General features: G+C 35.1%; 1 long non-coding RNA gene across 1 annotated transcript in view; it reads left to right on the top strand.

Annotated features, from left to right (window-relative positions):
- Positions 1 to 17,649, top strand: part of LOC134425725 (uncharacterized) — a 31,167-nt gene extending 13,518 nt beyond the window's left edge. Inside the window, exon 2 of the long non-coding RNA XR_010029755.1 lies at positions 12,212 to 17,649. This is a non-coding gene — a long non-coding RNA (uncharacterized LOC134425725). The remainder of the gene's footprint in view (positions 1 to 12,211) is intronic.
- The last annotated feature ends 589 nt before the right edge of the window (positions 17,650 to 18,238 follow it).

The raw sequence follows: 18,238 nt of genomic DNA, 5'->3' as shown, positions 1-18,238 counted from the left end.
TGTGTGTATTCACCAACACACAGAACCACTGATAGGTTCCTGTATCATACAAAAATTCTTGTGTATAGTTACATATTTAGAAGCATACGAAGGTCTGCTCAGTGTTTGGTTTTGGCACAGTAATTAAGGTGTCAGGATTCAGATATGCTTTAGTGCTGAACATTCAAAATTTAGCATTAGAGCCCCTGGTTCATCTACAACAGGATGGATACTGTGTTTATAGAGTTCATTTTTGACCTTACCTGAGTAAGTACTTTAAGTTAAAGTATGAGATGCACCTAGAGGGGTAATACATTGAGTTTAATAGGAAGACAGTTAATAACCTTTTTTCATCCTCATGCACTATCAATCATGGCTGTCACCAGTCTGCTGAATCAAAGCAAAAGTGTTCTTCACAGATGACTGATTAGAAACGCAAAATCACAAGATCCATCTTCATGGTCACTTTTATTATAGTCATTTTTAAACTGACAGCAACCTGCTCAGTTTCAGCAGACTGGGCATCACAAATAGTGTCACTCAGTGCAGCTAAGCATGAGAAGATGTTGGCTGGATTATACTTAAAAATAATTAGGCCCAAAGCCTTTTGTGGAATCAAGAAAAAGGATTTTTGTGGTTCTAGCCCCATCTTTTCAACACCAGCAGTAGCCTATGCTTTTACAGTAGGTTACTATTGGAAAATATTTTCGTTCTTCCACTTCAAGTGAATAAATCAGTTCTGGTGGCCCTTGGATATCTTTTGTAGGTAATGTGACCAGTGAGTTTTGATAGAAGCCCCTGTAAGCAGAGTCTTAACACTGCATTCTGCTATTTGTACAGGGCTGTGATGAACTGCTGGTTTCCAGCCTTCTGAGGAATATTACAAAAGCTAATTACCTTGTTAACTAGATTTGTTTCAATAACACTGTCTCCTGTTCAAATAAACTAGTGAACAGTTCAACAGTTTAAGGTTATTTATAAATTGAATGGGCTTCAGCAAATTTAAAATCAAAATGGTGTAGGTGAGAGGGGGAGGGAGAGAAAGGGAGAGAAGGAACACTGGTACTGCAAGTTGTGATCAGTTCTTGTGTGTTTCTGGCATACAGTGAAATCTAATGTAAGTAAAGGCATTAAGTAATGCTGAAAAATGAAAGCTGGTTTGTTTGGAGGTTTTTTGTTTGATTATTTTTGGAATTTTTAAAGAAATATAAATTGCTATTGCCTCTAAAGGGTGCCTTTCCTGTGTGAAAACTGTAAGATTGGTTCCTTAATGTAAATAAAATCCTTTCCCTCTACTTAACGCTGCTTAACATGAGTAAGAAAATAATAGATTCTGATTTGGAATTTTGATTCAAGGACTGTTGGAGTGAGAAGACAGCCAAGAGTAATTCTGAAATTAGGTGGAAGCTAAGTAGGCCTCCCTCAAAACTCTTCAAAATCTTTACTGGTTTTTAAAATCTAAATTCCACTTCATCTTGTGAACACAAAATAACATATTGCACCAGCTGAGCATTGTTTCAGAATTGTCTTTAGAATTGCAGTGAAATTGTGCATCTGGTTTGCCACCTAATTTTAACCCCCAAAAGGCAGTCTTCATAGCATGCCTGATTTGTGTAGCTGTGATTCCTTTAATACAGCTCATAGGACTCTAAGCTCTGTATATCTAAAACTTTCCTTTAAAACACATTTGGTAACTCTGAGGGATTTCAGTGGCTGCAGCATCGGACGTTTCTTGCAGAGCCCCTTCCCACCCTTCTCTCAAACTGGAGGGCAGGACTTTGGTCAAGTAGGGCTCTTCCAAAAGGAAATGCTCTTCATTTCCACCCTCAGACCTCACTTTTGCTTTTAGCACCTGTCTATAAACACACACACACACACACACACACACACAGAGTCAGTGGTGACTGACTCACACTCAGTGCTGATGAAATGTTTGCCTGCACTGACATGCACGCACACACAAAGAACATGCTACATACTTGTTTTTAACACTGGCACACAATCCCTGCTGCCTGGAGAGGTGTGCTGAAACATGAATGCCAAGTTAATCATGTCAGGAGAATATCTTCATTTAAAGTATCTTTAATAGTTTTGTAATATTTCCAGGTATTAAAGAGACTGAAGAAGAAAAGCAGGAAGCAAAGTAGGCAGCTTTATGTCCAGTTGAGATTCATATGCTCTGCAAACAGTTTGATTCCTCTCTTTGCCACAGTTAATGCTTATCTTAAGGATATAATTAGCATTGATAATATGGTCCCATATAAAAACTCCATGTTTTTTGAAGTGGTTTTAACATGCATGTTTATTTTCTGATGAAAAATTGATACACTAATGCTGACTGACATCTGTCTAAAAATCAGACGCTAAGTATATCTGAATTTAAATTTCTGAGCATTAATAAAAACCTAATCAAGCAAAGAAACTAGCAATGTCTACTGATAAATAATATAATCATATTTTAATAATTATGCTTTCAGGGGGGCAACAATATTTTTCCCTATTAGATATTTTAAATACTATATTATAGACATAAATGGCTAAAGAAAGTTGGCTGTAAATTATTCCTGTGCACTTTTCTGTGTAGTAAGAACAAATTCTAAAGAAATCTTGACATCTGGAAGTAAAACTATCTGCATTAAAAAGAAAATAATGGGCTACAAATGCTTTCTAATTTCAGGTACAAAAGTTGTTTTTTCTCCTAGATATTAAATAATATTAATCTACTTTCTAGGTTTGTTTTCTACCCAGTTACCATTTTAAGACTGTACAGGAAAGGTGATCACTGTAGCTTAATTTAAGCACATAGTAAATCCATGCATCTCAAAAAATGAGCTTAAAAGGATGAGAAAGGGTAAGAAATTTTGTGGGGGTTTTTTTGTGTTTTTTTTTCCTATCACAATGAAAGGGGACACAGGTAATAACTACTAAGATATTTTTATTACCTTAAGAAAACAGCTACATCAAACTGACTTTGTAAACTTTTGTAATGCATATGTTGTTTTACTCTATATGCTGTATCTTCCCAGAATGTATTGTTGTATGCTTATTTCCTGTCAGTACATTTGCTTATCCAGAATATTTATTACATATTAGTATATAGAACAGAGTTAACTTTAAAAGGGTAAGATTTTTAGAAATTAACTTTGAATTAACAATTTTTCCAACTACAGTTCTATCAATTCTTATAAGACATGACCGAAGTAAGTACTTACAGTATTGAGGAAATGTTGCAGTAGAACAATTGAAACACGTTTAAGTACTGATTGCATATAAATATCTTGTAAGATTTACCAGGATGTAATTTATATAACAAATAAGTAAAGGAATTTACATCTACTTTAGTGATTACTAATGTAATTAGTGGGAAAAAATACTGTGTGATGTGTAGGCACATGCACGGAAGACAGCAGCTGAAATACAGCGTAACTTTTATCTCAAAAAAGCAGATCTACCCAAGTAAATAGGCCAAAGAGTACCTGGAAGGTTTCTCTTTCCAAGTACACTTATCATAAGCATATATAGACCCATGAAAAGTACCCATCAAATCCTCCAACAGCAAAGCAGAGCACTGCAGACAAGAACACCAGGAATTCTCATACCACACCTGCCTTTTTGCTGCTTGAATATGCAGCTATTTCTGTCCTCGCTGCTTTTTAATTTTTTTCCCTTTGGTTTCTGAAATGTTCCTTGTAGAAACTTAAAAGGAGGAAAAAGCTTTCCTATGAGCATCAGGTTGCAATAAATGTGTGTATGTGAGAGAGAGTGTGTGTGCGTACAAAGATGTATCAGGAAGGCCAGACTGGTCATCTTTCAGCGTCTGTCTCCTACCTGGGGCTCAGAACCTCAACTTTCAAGGAAAAGAGCAGGGAGCAGAGGTCATGCAAAACATTTCTACTTATACATTCAAATTGCCAGTATTTAGGATGAAGATATTGTCTGGTATCAATATTCCCAGTTGCTCACTAGGCAGACAATTTTTACCTCCTCTCAAAAGGTATCGGTATCGGTACCTCTGTGTATCAGTAAGTCCAGATGATTGCTCATCAGGACTTAAAAAGGATTCTGCATTTTTCCTCTGCGCTTTCTAAAATATTGACCTCATAATGTGAAGTGGGGATTTCTTTTTGTTGTCTTTTTATTCATCTTTTTTTTTTTTAATCTTTATACTCCCAGATCTCTTTTTATTTTCTGCCACCTGCAAAATATAATAGCCACAAATCCCTGCAGGTTGTCTTTGAATTTATGCTTCATATGACCAACACTTTATAGGAAATATGTAAATATTTCTTTGTCAAATATGCCAAAACCAAGTATTTTTATTCCAACAATTAGAAACAATACTTATTTATTTACTACTACTGAAGGATGCACAGAGAAGTTTTAATATAAACATCAAGGATATGCTGAATATAATAAGTGTGCCTATTACAGATTGAAAACAAGAGAAGAACTGTCTTATTTCTCAAGTAACAGATTTAGGGATAAGCACATATACTTTATTTTTTGTGTATCTTTTATCTTTAGTTTAAATCATGGTTTAGATCATAGTCTGTTAGGCTAAAAGGAAAAGATTATTTTTGTATAAATGTCCATCTAGGATTTTGGAACCCTGCTGTGGAATGCAAAAGGGGTAAAAAAATCCCCCAAATTTCTTTGAATAGTTTAGGTGCTACAGTAGCGATTTTTTTTTTTTTTTAATATTTGATCTTTCTCTGTAGCTGCATTTAGGCCCTGTTTTCATTTTTGTAAAGTACAGGTTTTCCTTTTTTGCAAGCTGTTCTCCCATAGTGCATCTTAGTTTAATTCATTCTTAGCAAAAGAAACACCCAGGTTCAATCTGGAGACCTCCTTCCAACATAATTTAGCTGGACCTTTTCTTAGTAAAGGTTTTCTGGTTTTCATTTTCACTTCATATTCTCAAATAAAAGATCCTTTGTTGTCTACCATTTGATTGGACTTAATGAAAAACACTCCATTTTAACTTAACAGTATTTCCCTTTGAATTTATTATATTTAAGAACACTGTCAAAAATCAAGCATTTAATCTCAGGTTTTTATACTTAGAATTATATTGCTATCATATGGTTCAACGAGGTGATGTAGAAAATATATTGAATAGATTTCAAAAAGAAAAGTGAAAAACTAGCCTCATTTTAATATGAAACTAAATACTACGGCTAATGTGCAGATTGGGTATGGTAGTTGACTTTAAAGACTAACATGTGACAGGGTGCCAACAGCTGAATTGTGCAGTATTGACTAAATGAGGTTCACTGATTTGTATTGAGGCTAATATCTTCTTTAAACAATTCCGTGTAAATTGTGCGTATAAAGTCATTGGAAGCTATTTCTCAGGACAGCCTCGCTGGCTAGCTACCTGCTGGAGTGAGGAAGATAATCAATAGAAAGAAATAGAGCTGAGCATGAGACTAGGAAGCTTCAGAGCAGTTAGTGCTGATAAAAGTAGATGATGTCAATATTTGGGAATAACACAACTCTAGGATAACAGACAAAAGAGAAGTGCATATGTTGTAGAGTGTTCAAACAGGGGCAGAATTAATGCATAAGTGGCAGATGTTGCCCCAGGCTGCAAAAAGACATTATTTATTCCAGCTATTGTTAAATTCCTAGCAATACAACACTGCTCTATATAGTATATTAAAATTATATCTGGCAATGAGGGAGCTGGAATACCTTTTACATGAGTCAAAATTCTCAGACATAAAGAAGCTGAAGCACTCTGTTGACACAGATCATTTTCCACACATCTCCTTGACCTCATGAGGACAAGCCTGTGTCAGAACAGAATCTTGCAAAAACAGTGCTCAGTGGTCTCTAATTAAATGAATATTTAAAACTAATATTTAAAAGAGTAACAAATCCAAAATGTGATGGCACATTTTACCAGAAATCAATTCTTTTCTTGTGAAGATGTTGACATCCTTGAGTCCACCCTCTTCCCCCTCCCTTTTTCTTGTGTTTAAGTATTATTGAAACAAAAAATTCCCAATGCTCATTCAAATTTATAACATGGTGAATGTTTTTAGCCATGGTGTCTTTATTGGTAGTGAAATATTGGTATATTTTTGCTAATTTAATAGTAGAAATCAGTTTTCCTCTTGCTGTCAGGCGATGAATTTTTGTTCTTCTATGCTGATCTCTCTGTTGATGTATTATGACATAGTCTGTCAACATGAACAGATACGTGAGAGGGAGATTGGGTGACTGAGACATGCAACCTGAATATGGCTCCTCTTCAATTTTAAGTGTATTATCATGTTTGGATACAGTCAGTAGAAATGTACTTCAGTAGAAAGATACTTTTTTTCCTCTAAAGAAAGCTATTATTTTGATGTAATTTAGGCAAAAGCAAAACAGGTGGACTATGACAAGGTCCTAAAAGAGGAGTGAATGAGGTAACTCCAAAACATATGCACTTGAACTTAAAAAACTTTCACTTCTAAGTTATAGCCCCTTAAACCTAGCATTTGCAAAACACAAAAGTTTTTGTGTAAGAAGAACCAATCCAGGCTTATCTGATTATTAAATGTTGCTATCTTTTCTTTAAAAAAAAATTAAATAATTCCACAAGCTTTACATGGTTTGTTGTCACAGATGTTTTTATTGTTTGGTGTTAGATATCTGGATTGCATCAAGTAGGTGATTACTATGTCAGCTAAAAAGGTCAAGTTCCCTATTTTTTATTTCAAACCATCATAAAGAAACCTTTCTATAATGACACACTTGTCTATACTGTAGATCTCTGTCTACTCATTTTAAAAAAAAGCTTCTATCTGATACATTTCTTAACATGAGAGAATTTCCTATTTTGATAGTTAATAGTGTCAATATTCATTCTTAAGAGAGATACCTGTGTACTGAAATAATTATTTTTTTCAAAGCAAATTTCTTATCAAAAGATCATATTTTATCATTAAAAATACATGATTTATTGCAACAAAAGTTGTTATTATTAGAGTGATGTGCCATAAAATCCTTCTTAGATATTTTTTTCGGGTTGCTATTCTTTATTTGTCTGATGTTGCACCATTCCATCTTAAAATTACAAGAATTCATAACGTTGCTGTCTAATACTTAACTCCAAGGAAATCTTCATTTCAAATAAGCATGCATTTTGATTTGGGACATAGTCAAAAATCTTTAAAGATATATACATCAACTAATTTGTTAATCTTGTGCCTCTTTTAGCATTTGTCACACATATAGACCAGGAAATTGGCTCCATCTCATTCTAGCTCTGTGTTGAATTAAAAACCTCTACTGCAAAGAAGAGCATGATGTGGGGAAAGAATAAATTTAGTTCTTTCCTCAGTAATGCACATATATTTCCATACATTTCACATCCTAAGGGAGCCTGTGAACGCATTCAATAAATACAAAACTGTAATTCCAGGAAAAGAGAATTTTTATATTATAAATTTCAGATAGTACTTTGTTCTTAAAAGATCTGAAATTACAAACATCATTATGTTTTCTATTCTTTTACAAAATACAGGCTAGAGAAAAAAAAATGGAAAGGCACTGAATTTTAGGGTCATCAGTATTTCTGAGGGTATTAGTTGATTTGGAACAAAAAATATATATTCTACAATGGCACTTGTAAATTAAGAAAATTGTGTCCAGCCCAACTAGTTCTACCTTATGTATGCTGAAATCAAAATCATATATGTAAGCATTTATATCAAACTATTGCCTATCTTCACCTTATATATTAAGGTCAGTGAAAAGAGCAGTTTATGGATAAAGGGCAATAATAAAGGGGTAGCCTTTAAACATGATTAGTTGGTGTCTATTAAAGATGTGTTAAAATGAAATATATACTGCAGGTGAAGGAAATTACTAACTCCTTCTAGGATGATGGACTTACTATATGTGTATTTCACTATCCCTTTAAAATATTTGTGAATTTGACTGCATTCTGAGGAGACAGAGCAATGTGGTGGATTTATGAGGGTCTGACGGAAACAGGGCTAGGAAAGATTATGGCATACTTGTTTAGAAAAACTGAGAACTGAAGGGTCCTGATTTACACTGACATATATCTAGATGAAACTATAGTTTGCAAATTGCCTAGAGGAGTTATCTTTTATTAAGTGTTTGATGGGTACAGAAATGTACCTATCTATTCTATAACAGTTTAGGAATACCAATGCAATATTTGCAAATACAATTTCAATATTTTTAGATTTTCTTAAATATTTTCATTTTTATGGTCACCTCGCCCAACCCTGTGCTGAGCTCCCGGGACTACCTAACAACCCATATGGTTAGAGTTTTGTTGCATTATTTTGAATTCTTGAGATAGCATTGTGCTGAAATGTTCCCCGCACTGCAGGAGTAGGAGAGATCAAACCACAGCTTAGGCACTTTTTACCTTTTTTAACAGCTTACCAACATATTTGACACTCTCTGCATCTTAACAGTTAGAAAAAGGTGTTAAAAACCCCAACGTTCACAATTAATGCACTTCCAAAGGCTTTCACGTTCATGACTACACTGTGATGCCATTGCATATGTTTAGTTTGAAATTAGGCAAGGAGTAACAGACAAAGCATGCAGTTTTACCGAGCGCTGTAAGATTTCTTGCAAAGAAAGCCTGAAAGACGGGTAAGTTTTCTACTCAGATCAACTTTCCTCGTTCTATTCTGACTGATACAACGTAGATGACTTGTCTAGGAGGAGGAGGTGGGGGGCAGGTTGGCCTTGCAGGATAATTTTTGGTACATTAACTCCTCTTCCTTGAGGAGATGCTACTTTTTAATCTTATTTTAAATCATGATTATCATAGGGAAAATCTGTATTAGTCACTACAGTCCTAGTCATATTTTATTAATGCAATTAAAATTGGTGTTTAATGATGCTTTAGCAACAAAATGATGAATTTAATATCAATTTAACAATGGATAATGACATGCATCCAAGTTCTGTCAGCATTTTTTCAAGCCAGGTGAATGCATCATACAAATATTAGGCAATATTTTGCATAACAATCCACCTATTAAATGGGAAGTTTTGTCAAGCATGTACGTGCAGTTGGTCATCAATTATATATATACATTATTTTCCACAAAAATGTGGAAACAGGATTAGAATATTTTAAAGAGTTCACAGGCTTCTAATAATGACATAGTTCACATTATCTGTAAATGTAAGCTTTTGATCAGCAACAGAGAAAATAAAGTTTATGACCAGACAACTATTTATACTTTCATTATGAATATATGTTCTGTGCATTAATAGCTTAATAAAGTTTTTCTAGTGTTGTACCATTGCATGAAGAGCTGTACATTTGTGATAAGCCACATGCCCTGACCCATTTTCATCAGTAACTTGCATGATTTTCTTAAATCATTAACTTATCAGATCTGGGTAGGGATGTCTGGATCTTTCTGGATGTTTGTATAGTGCCTAGCATAATATAATGTGTACTGGAATATAAGGAAATAATTGGCACTTGTTAGTTATAAGCAGCACTTGTTAGCATAGGCTTTCTAGCATGCCAACAAGCAATTAACCTCAGCATCAGTCAATCACCTTTCCTAGTTAACTCACATTACACTTTGAGGACAGCTGCCATCTTCTCGTGGAAAAATACATGTAACTGTGCCCCTGACTGTCATGCGAGTTTCAGACCAGTGTAACTTTATTCTATCCAAAAGAATTAGAGCTTTCTAAACAGTAGGGTAATCAAGAAAATTATTTTTCTTCCATGACTGTAAATTAGGAGTAAGTGCACCTAATTCATCGGTGCTGCATCTGTTTAAAACTGTGGCACCGAAATTGGAATCAATCTTTTCTTTCCGTACCTAAGAGGTGAAAGTGTAGTACTGTACATAAGTCAATCAATGCAATGATGTTGCTTAGCAAGGTAAATGCAAAAGAGTAGATTGCTGATGCCAAGAAATTTGCACCCACATATTGCACCTGTCAGTAAATGGGAGTTTGCATTGCAACTGCACTGCAGTGTGGAATTAATGCCCTAATTAGAGACTTCTTCATCTCTATCAGGTATGCCTGACAAGACACTATGGTGAGGTTTTCCTATCAGCTCATCATTGCTATGGATGGCAGGAGTAACTGGTTTTGTTTGTTTTTACTATTTTTGCTTGTTTTTTGATTGTTTTTTATTTTAAGACATAGCAAACACTTCAAATCAATTTTTGGTAGGAGTAGATGACCAGAAGAGAGTTTCTGTGTGCTATTTGTGTAGAAGAGAGAGGTTGACAGTGGGTTAATAAAACTGTTTTTTCCCATTTCCCTACATGTAAGCGTGATTTTCTTGGAAGAAAGGCATGGAAGAGCTGAACTGTGATTTAAAGCACATCATTTTATTTCAATAGCAGGAAGCAACTTCCATAAATGACAACTTTTTTTCTTTTGATAACTCCAGTAAAATACAGAGATGACACCTGTATGAAGCATTATTTTTAGAAAGAGGGACTGGGACACTTCTTCTCCCTTGACTATCAAAATGACATATAAATATCATTTCTTTTACTTTTTCTGTGAGTTTTGTGACTTGTGCCTTGGTGTGTGACTGCGATGTGCTTTTTTTGTTGACAGATGTGAATAAGGTATAGAGAGCACTAAATAAAAGCTGCCTGGTCCAAATAGGCAGCAATATGCAGCACAACTTAAGGGAAAACAAACAAAAAATCCAAACCAAACCAAAAACCCCAACCAATTACAAAAACTCCCCACAAAAGAAAACCAAACCCAACCAACCAACAAAGCACAAAAATTAAAAAAAAAAGAAAAAGAAAAGAGATTCACTGTAGACTTATTTCATCCTGGTCAGTACATTAGGGAATAAACTGAAAAATATGGAGTATTTTTCCAGTGAGTGATGAAAACAAAAGAAGGAGAGAGTTGAGGCCTGTAAGGTATTTTAATTTAAGAGTTTTACATATTCTGTTCTGAATAAATCTTTCAATTATGACTTGCAGGCTATCCAGCTTAGGTAAGAAAACCGCAGAATAGGAGTTTCTTTTTTGTTTTACAGAAGTTTAGCTATTATTGCTTAACATTTTCCGTGTTTTGCTGACAGAAATTCTTTGGGGAATGTTTAAAGAATGGACTTTTTAGTGGATTTCTTTGGGGTATTCTTTTCAAATAGTCACTCTTGAAATCATCCTGAGGCATCTTTGGATCTTAAGTCACTTTATACTGTATTAAGTCACCGTCTAAAGTTCCTGCTAGTAGCTGGGAATTGCCTTAGTGATATTAGCCACTTTTCAAATATAAAATCATCTATTGGTGAAAAAGTTGTATGATGATAGCAAAATATAACTAGGTTTAACTTGGTTGTTGATAATATGTTTTCTTCTAACTGTATCTTTGTTATCTCTAAATACAATTTTTATCTTGCCCTAATTTTTTAAATGTTACATGAACCTCATGGTGCAACTGTGGTAGAATAGGAAGCTATAGGAAGCTATTTTTCATGTGTAACTGTTATGTGCCTCAGGAGAGCAAAATGTTTTTGACTATATTTCTGCTTAAACTATTAAGGACACTACTGGAAAAGTTCTTAAAAGGAAACTGGATTATTTGGATTAAAATATTTTTTAGTAGTCTGATAATTATGTAAGAACATGAAGAAATGTGAAGGGAAGCAGAACCATGTAAAGCAGAAGGGAGTGTACTCACTGGTAAAAATGAGGTGAGAAAATGTAATGTTTTGGTATAAAACATGTTTCCTGGTAGTACTTTTGCTGAAATCAGCATTATGAAGCAGACCTCTGATGATAATTAGTTATGTAAACTCATAATGCAAACTTGCAGTGTGTTGCAAGCCTGGTAAATTTGTTAACTTTGTTTTTTTTAAGACTAACTGGTGATTTTACTCATGTTTAAAATGATAGATACAGGGAGAATAGGACAATTCTTTCTTTGTTTTGACTCAATAACTGTTCTATTGCCTTTTTGCCTGGTGAGTTAGGGAATCATTTTGGCCATTTAACTTGTATCTGCAGTATGTTCATGTAGTGCAACATAGTTTTGCCTCTTGGTTATTAAGACCAGCCATAAAAATCCATTTTAAATGGTGACTTAAGAAATGTATCCTTGTCAATAAACATGAATTTGTAGCCTGGGTCATCTCTGATGACTAAAATATATGGTTGCGAAACATGAAATGGTATTAATTATTCAGTCTAAGTGCTCTATTCTGATACTTTTTCGTACTTACACACACATTTTCTTTTCCTAGGCATCTTTTTAGTGCTGAAATGGACACGCTAATTGTGAACCACGTGGTCAGGAGCTCCTTCTAAAATATGCAGCAGCACATTTACTGGAATTTAACAGGCTGTGTGCTTTAAAGCCTCTCCTGCCTGCAAGCGTGTGAGCAAACCCTGCAAGTCCCAGCGCCAGCTCGAGGTGCAGCAGAGCCCAGAAGGGCAGCCCTGGAACAGCCCCCACCGCTGGCAAGGCACCAGTGGAGGAGGAGACGCTGACCTGCGGCGGGAGCAGAGGCCTCGCCACCAGCATCGCTCGCGGTTTCGCTTCTGGCAACGCGCATTTCCATTTTTCTCAAAGCTTCCACGTCTGTGTCATCAGACAAAGCCCCACGAGTGGTGGCAGAGCAAACTGTAGCCTTCATTTTCAAGTTCGAAGAGAAAAAAAAATTATTTACATGTCTACGTCCCAGAACTGGCTGTCCAGAGGTCACTCTTTGTTGGCCACTGCTGTGAACCATTAGGGCTTCCCAAAGCTCTAAAAGAAATGGGACACAGTCTGCGGCAGAAAAATCTCATTGTTTAAAATTTCCTTAAATTCTATTTCATTGTATTATTATTATTTTATTCGTATGGTTTTTGTCCTACCAGAGGAAGATGAAAGATGGGATCATTGCTTGCATGAATGACTATTTAAATTGACTGTCAGAGCTTGCAGGACAAATCTTTGACCCTTCTTAAGTTTGTTTTAAACTGAAGGAAATTATCTTTTATTGATTAGGACTTTAGGCTATTTTTAAAGGAAAATTATTGATTCATCCAATGAATTTTACTGTTTAATCAGTCTTCCACCTCAGTATTTATATATAGTTTTGGTTACAAATTTAGGTAAATGTTTAACTATGTGTTTTAATGCTGGCCTGCCTTTTTTCCCCCCTTTCCTGTTTAGGACATGTTTTTCTGAATCAAATCCTTGAATTTAGTGACAATTAGTACAATTTCCAGACACATCAGCAAGAGTTTCTGTACTGTGTGGGAATGTAGATGTTAAGAGGAAGCACAAGTAATGACTTTTTTTCCATTCACAAAGGAAGCACTAAGACATCAAGGTTATTCAACAGAAATTAATAAATGCAGCCTGGGAAGTTATTATTTTTCCAAACTGTGAGAAGATCTCTGAAATAATAAAGATAAAATGCAACAAAAACCTGGAGAAATTGTCTAATTTTCTTAAAAAAATAATAGGAAACAAAAAAAAAAAGGCATTTCACAGTGAAGAAAATCTTCAGGCAGGGTAAAAAAAGATTTTTTTGGCAGAGTGTTAGGGTAGCTTGAAAGAAAAATCCAGGGACTGTTCTTTGCTGCTACTTCAGAAGCGTGTTGGGCATTTAATCTTAGTTGCCCTGTCTGCAAATAGAAGATGATAATGCTCTTTTTGCAGTGTTGTACAGTTTCTAGAAGTTTCACAATGAAAGAGGGAAGCATTTCATAGGGTATTTAAAATTGCCTGTTGGGCCTCATGTTTTTTAAATAAAAGTTTAGACTACACATCCTGGAGGAGATGGGTCTCTAGGGCGGTGCAGGCAATGTTTAAGTGGGGAATTTTTTTGTTTCTTTTCTTTTTTTTTCTTTTGCTGTTTTATTTTTTACACTGTTTAATGGACTGATTTTTGGTATCCTCTCTGGAACATACAGGTCTCTGGAGACTGATAGAAATGAGGTTTGCTGGGAATAAAAGAGGCTTCTTTAGGAGATGCCATCATCATCAGAATTCTGTCATCATCACAAAAACTTGAAATTAGTATGGCCGATATCTTAGTATTTCAGCTACTAAACTTTCAGCAACATTTTGTCTGGCTAACATCTTAAATGCCATGGCTTTCCCATTAGATAAGCAGGCTGATTTCATTACTATTTCTTGACAGAACAAGATTAAAAAAAAAAAAAAAAGACTTGTGAATCTCCTGTAGAGAATTTTGGTGACAGAAACAGAACTGCTGTTATATGACTGTACATATTTTATGATACAGAAAAGGAAATTAACAGGAAATTAGTAGAATTTCTACAGGAATCTTTAGAAAATCTATGTAAATATAAAATCCAACAAGCAAATGGCATCTCCACAGTTTATTCTGGCAGGACTAACCACGTTTATTCTGACAATATTATTGTCACAATTATTCTGGGCAAGGAGTGTGCCCAGGGTGGTCTCTCCTGATGCCTGCCCCGTGTTGCCAGCCTTTAGTTCTGCTCTGGGGTGGCTGTTGTCACCACAGAGCTGTGCAATGGCACTGTGCAGATTTGTCCTCTGGCATATCCCATGCCTTGACCCTGAGTGTAGCTCCGTGCTCTTGCAGTGAGTCTTGAAATGTGCTCTGGCCTGGAGCAAGGGCCCAAGTTCATAGGGCTAGGGACAAAAGAAGCCCCACAATTTGACTCCTGTCTGAAACTTTCAGCATTTACGGTAGGAAAGGTAATTAACAAAGCAGATACAGAATTAAGATGTTTTATCATAATATCAAAAGCAAGAATGCAACATTTTTCTCTTTAGGTAATCAGTGAAGGGACAACAGTGTCTGTTACCTGCAATTTTGCCAGTGGTAAGTGCCAGCTGAGAGCTGAAGCACAGGTGTAGGAAATGCTTGTCATTTACCACTGACATGCTCACAAGATGCCACCAAATGTATCAGGCTCTACTAGAACAGAAGAAACCATAATTACTGAATGATAAAAATGGATACAATTGTTGGTGAATTAAAGACTCAGAAAGAGATTAACTTTGATAACAATTTGTTATCTGTCTTTAATTAAATCCAGAGTGATTTAAACAAATAAGAGCATCTTTAGGGCTTATGTTTTAATTGTGAAAATGACTAACTTGTGCATGTTGTTATTTCAAGCTACTTTAACTGCATTACTTGCATAAGTTCAAGAAGCAGAATTTCATTCCATCTGGTGATTATTTACTTTAATTAATCATACAGTCAAAAAACATAGAATTAAAAAAATAATTACTAAAAACCTGTTTGAACCTAATAGAGAAATTTAGGTGACTATATATGTCCATATGGAACCTGAAAATTTCAACACACTTCAAAAAATGAATAGAGAAAACAGTCAGGGAGCTAAAAATCCTGTGATTTCCTCAAAAAGCCTATTTTTGCTACTATTTCAACAGATTTATGTATCAAGAATAGATGTATATATAAACTGCTTTTGAAGATATTTTTACTTTTAAAAAAAATTAATGAGTTATATGTGCTACTGAGATGGAAGCTGTTTACTTTCACTGCACTCTGAACCTCTGACCCAGGTTAAATACACACGGAGACCTAGTATGTTAATTTAAGGATCAAAAAAAAGTTTCCAGTTGGTTCTATTTGGTCTGTCAGTAAAACATTTTTGGGCTTAAGGAGGTGTGTGACTCACCTGAGGACGAGGAATGTTAAATCATTTACAGGTTGGGCACTTTCCAAATCATGAGTGCTATCATTCTGATACCCTTAAAAACCACTAGGCTGACTTGCAGACCATTACCTTCCAGCAGGAAATTACTCAGAAGCCTCACTGGATCAGCAGCAAGCCTACAAGTGTACTTCTCTAGAGTGGGACATGACCACCCTGTCTCCTGTCTTGGACATGAAAGCCATATGATAAATAATAACAATAACAAAACCAGTAACAGTAATAAATATCTAATATTTAACAAATAAAATGTCTTAATAATTTGGTATTATCTAATATGCTAAAATTCAGAATAATTAATACTGGCAAAAAGTAGCAGACTGCATCCCAAAAAAGTGATTTTTGCTGTATTGTTACAGATGTTCTAACTATGCAAACAACAGGTTGCAATGCTATACTTTTAAAACTCCAGTGGTATGAAAATGTGCACATGTGCACAGCAGATCACTGGTTTTTGCAGTCAAGGCAGTCTCTGCTTCTGCTATACATTTTCCCTGCTGATATGCTCCTTTTTTTTTTTTTTTGAGATTGTCATATGGTATAACACTTTTACTACTTGACTCCTCCCACTTTTCTTCAAACCACATCCTGATTTTTGGCCTCAGAAACTAAACATATGCACAACTTACAGAACAACACATGATATTGTTTCTGTATAACATCATACCAGCTGGGATATAAATTCTTACAGACAATTTTATGTGAATGAAAAATACCTACATTGAGACATTTTCCATAGTTGTGCAACACATACCACAGTAGAGCATATGGTTTAGAGTCAGAGATCCTCACGTAGAATTATAACAAAAGTCTCAAGTCAGGCCACAGATCTTCAGACAGTGTAATTTTGAATAGATCATCCTAATTTATTTCTATTTTATTTCTTACTACTTCTATTCTGTTTTGGATTCCTGGAATCCAAACTCAGCAAATTTGTGGGCATATTTAAGACCTTCAAATTTTAGCTATTTTATTCATTTGGTATCAAGTCAAATAAAATTATCATTTAACTAAGGAATAGGTAATTTATGATGAAATTTTAACTTGTATCATGATTTGAAGATATGCCAATAGGCACGACTCCTCATTTTTGGGAAATATATTTCATACATAATTTCATTAGTGAAAGATTTTTTTTTTCTGATCTTTCAGTGTCATGTATGTATGTATGTATGTATGTATGTATGTATGTATGTATGTATGAATTTATTTATTTATTTGGGGCAATGGTGGAAGTGGTTGGGTGGTTGTTACATTCCCCTTCAGGATAAAGAATCTGCGTGTGAGGCTTTTCTCCCACGATCTATAAACTTTAATCAAGTCATACTCAGCCCTCATTTTTAGTAATCAAAGACATTGAGTTTACGCTTTCACAGCAAATAATTTTCTTCTGCTCTCAAATTAATTTTAAATGCAATTTTGTGAAGTCTCCATTTTTTTCCCACCATTCTCATTAAAATATGGACAACAGATCCGTGGGAATTATTCCAATAATTGCATCAGCATTCAAGGATTACATTCTCTGTTCATGCAGCTTCATGGTGGGAGCTCATGTTGGGTTGCTGCTCCACCATGGCCCCTAAATCCTGGTGGAGTCGAGGCACTCCCTGTCACCGTACCCCATTTTTGGGGGGCTGAAATCCATTTGTATTATGTTTAACTGTGCATTCGTGTCTCCTAAGATGTTCATTTCTTGCAATGGATCTAGCTGATAAAGAAATCTCTTCCTTAGTTTTATAATGCTGTACTCACTGAGGGATGTTTCTGTCACCCTCAGATCCTCAGCATGGTAATTTGTACTTGCACCTCTGGGTCACTGCTGGGAATAGCACTGGGCCCAGTAAAGGTGCCTGCTGGATACAATTAGAAACAATTCAATATTAATTTTCTGTTTAATATATCCTTTGACGATCTGCTTGCCAGCTCTTGATTGAAATTGTGTACATTGATGCTATGTAGCAGACCTTTTATTTTCTTAATAAAATTATCTTGCTGCATTTACAAACTTTTATTATGCATTTATTGATTAAACAAAAAGAAGAAAAGCATCCAATGGACAGGTGAAAAAAATCTGTTTCCCACATAGCAGACAAAACACTCAGGATTAATATTCTTCAATTTTCTCTGCACATGTAACTTCATTTCAAAACATTTCATATATAAATAATACTGTTCATCTTTCAGAAGTGGAAGGATTCTGACTTGCCTGACATATCTATCTCAAAATGTGTAAGGGCTTTCTGAATTTATTGGAACCACCTTTGAGAAGCTTACAGGACTGATGCCAGACCCTGGTGCATGCACTTTCCTCAGTTGTATTTAAGATGTTTTGCCAACAGTTTGTCTCTCAGATTAGGCTTTATAATTTGCCAAAAAATCCAAATTCATAAAATTAAATAAATATTCTTAACTACGTCTTAATCCACCTTTTGGCAGACATACCTTGTTTTCATTTCTTTCTGTAAAATCAACAACACTGCATCTATTATGTTGGCAGATAGAGGTACATCCAGAATCCTCCCAAAACTTCAGTATTGTCATAGTCTTCCTCCTTCTCACCTCTCCCAGTATTTACTGTCAATGTGCCTGAAAGG

The sequence above is a fragment of the Melospiza melodia genome, chromosome 1, assembly GCF_035770615.1.
Source record: "Melospiza melodia melodia isolate bMelMel2 chromosome 1, bMelMel2.pri, whole genome shotgun sequence".
In the NCBI taxonomy this organism is placed as follows: domain Eukaryota; kingdom Metazoa; phylum Chordata; class Aves; order Passeriformes; family Passerellidae; genus Melospiza; species Melospiza melodia.
This window is presented reverse-complemented; position numbering and strand designations above follow the sequence as displayed.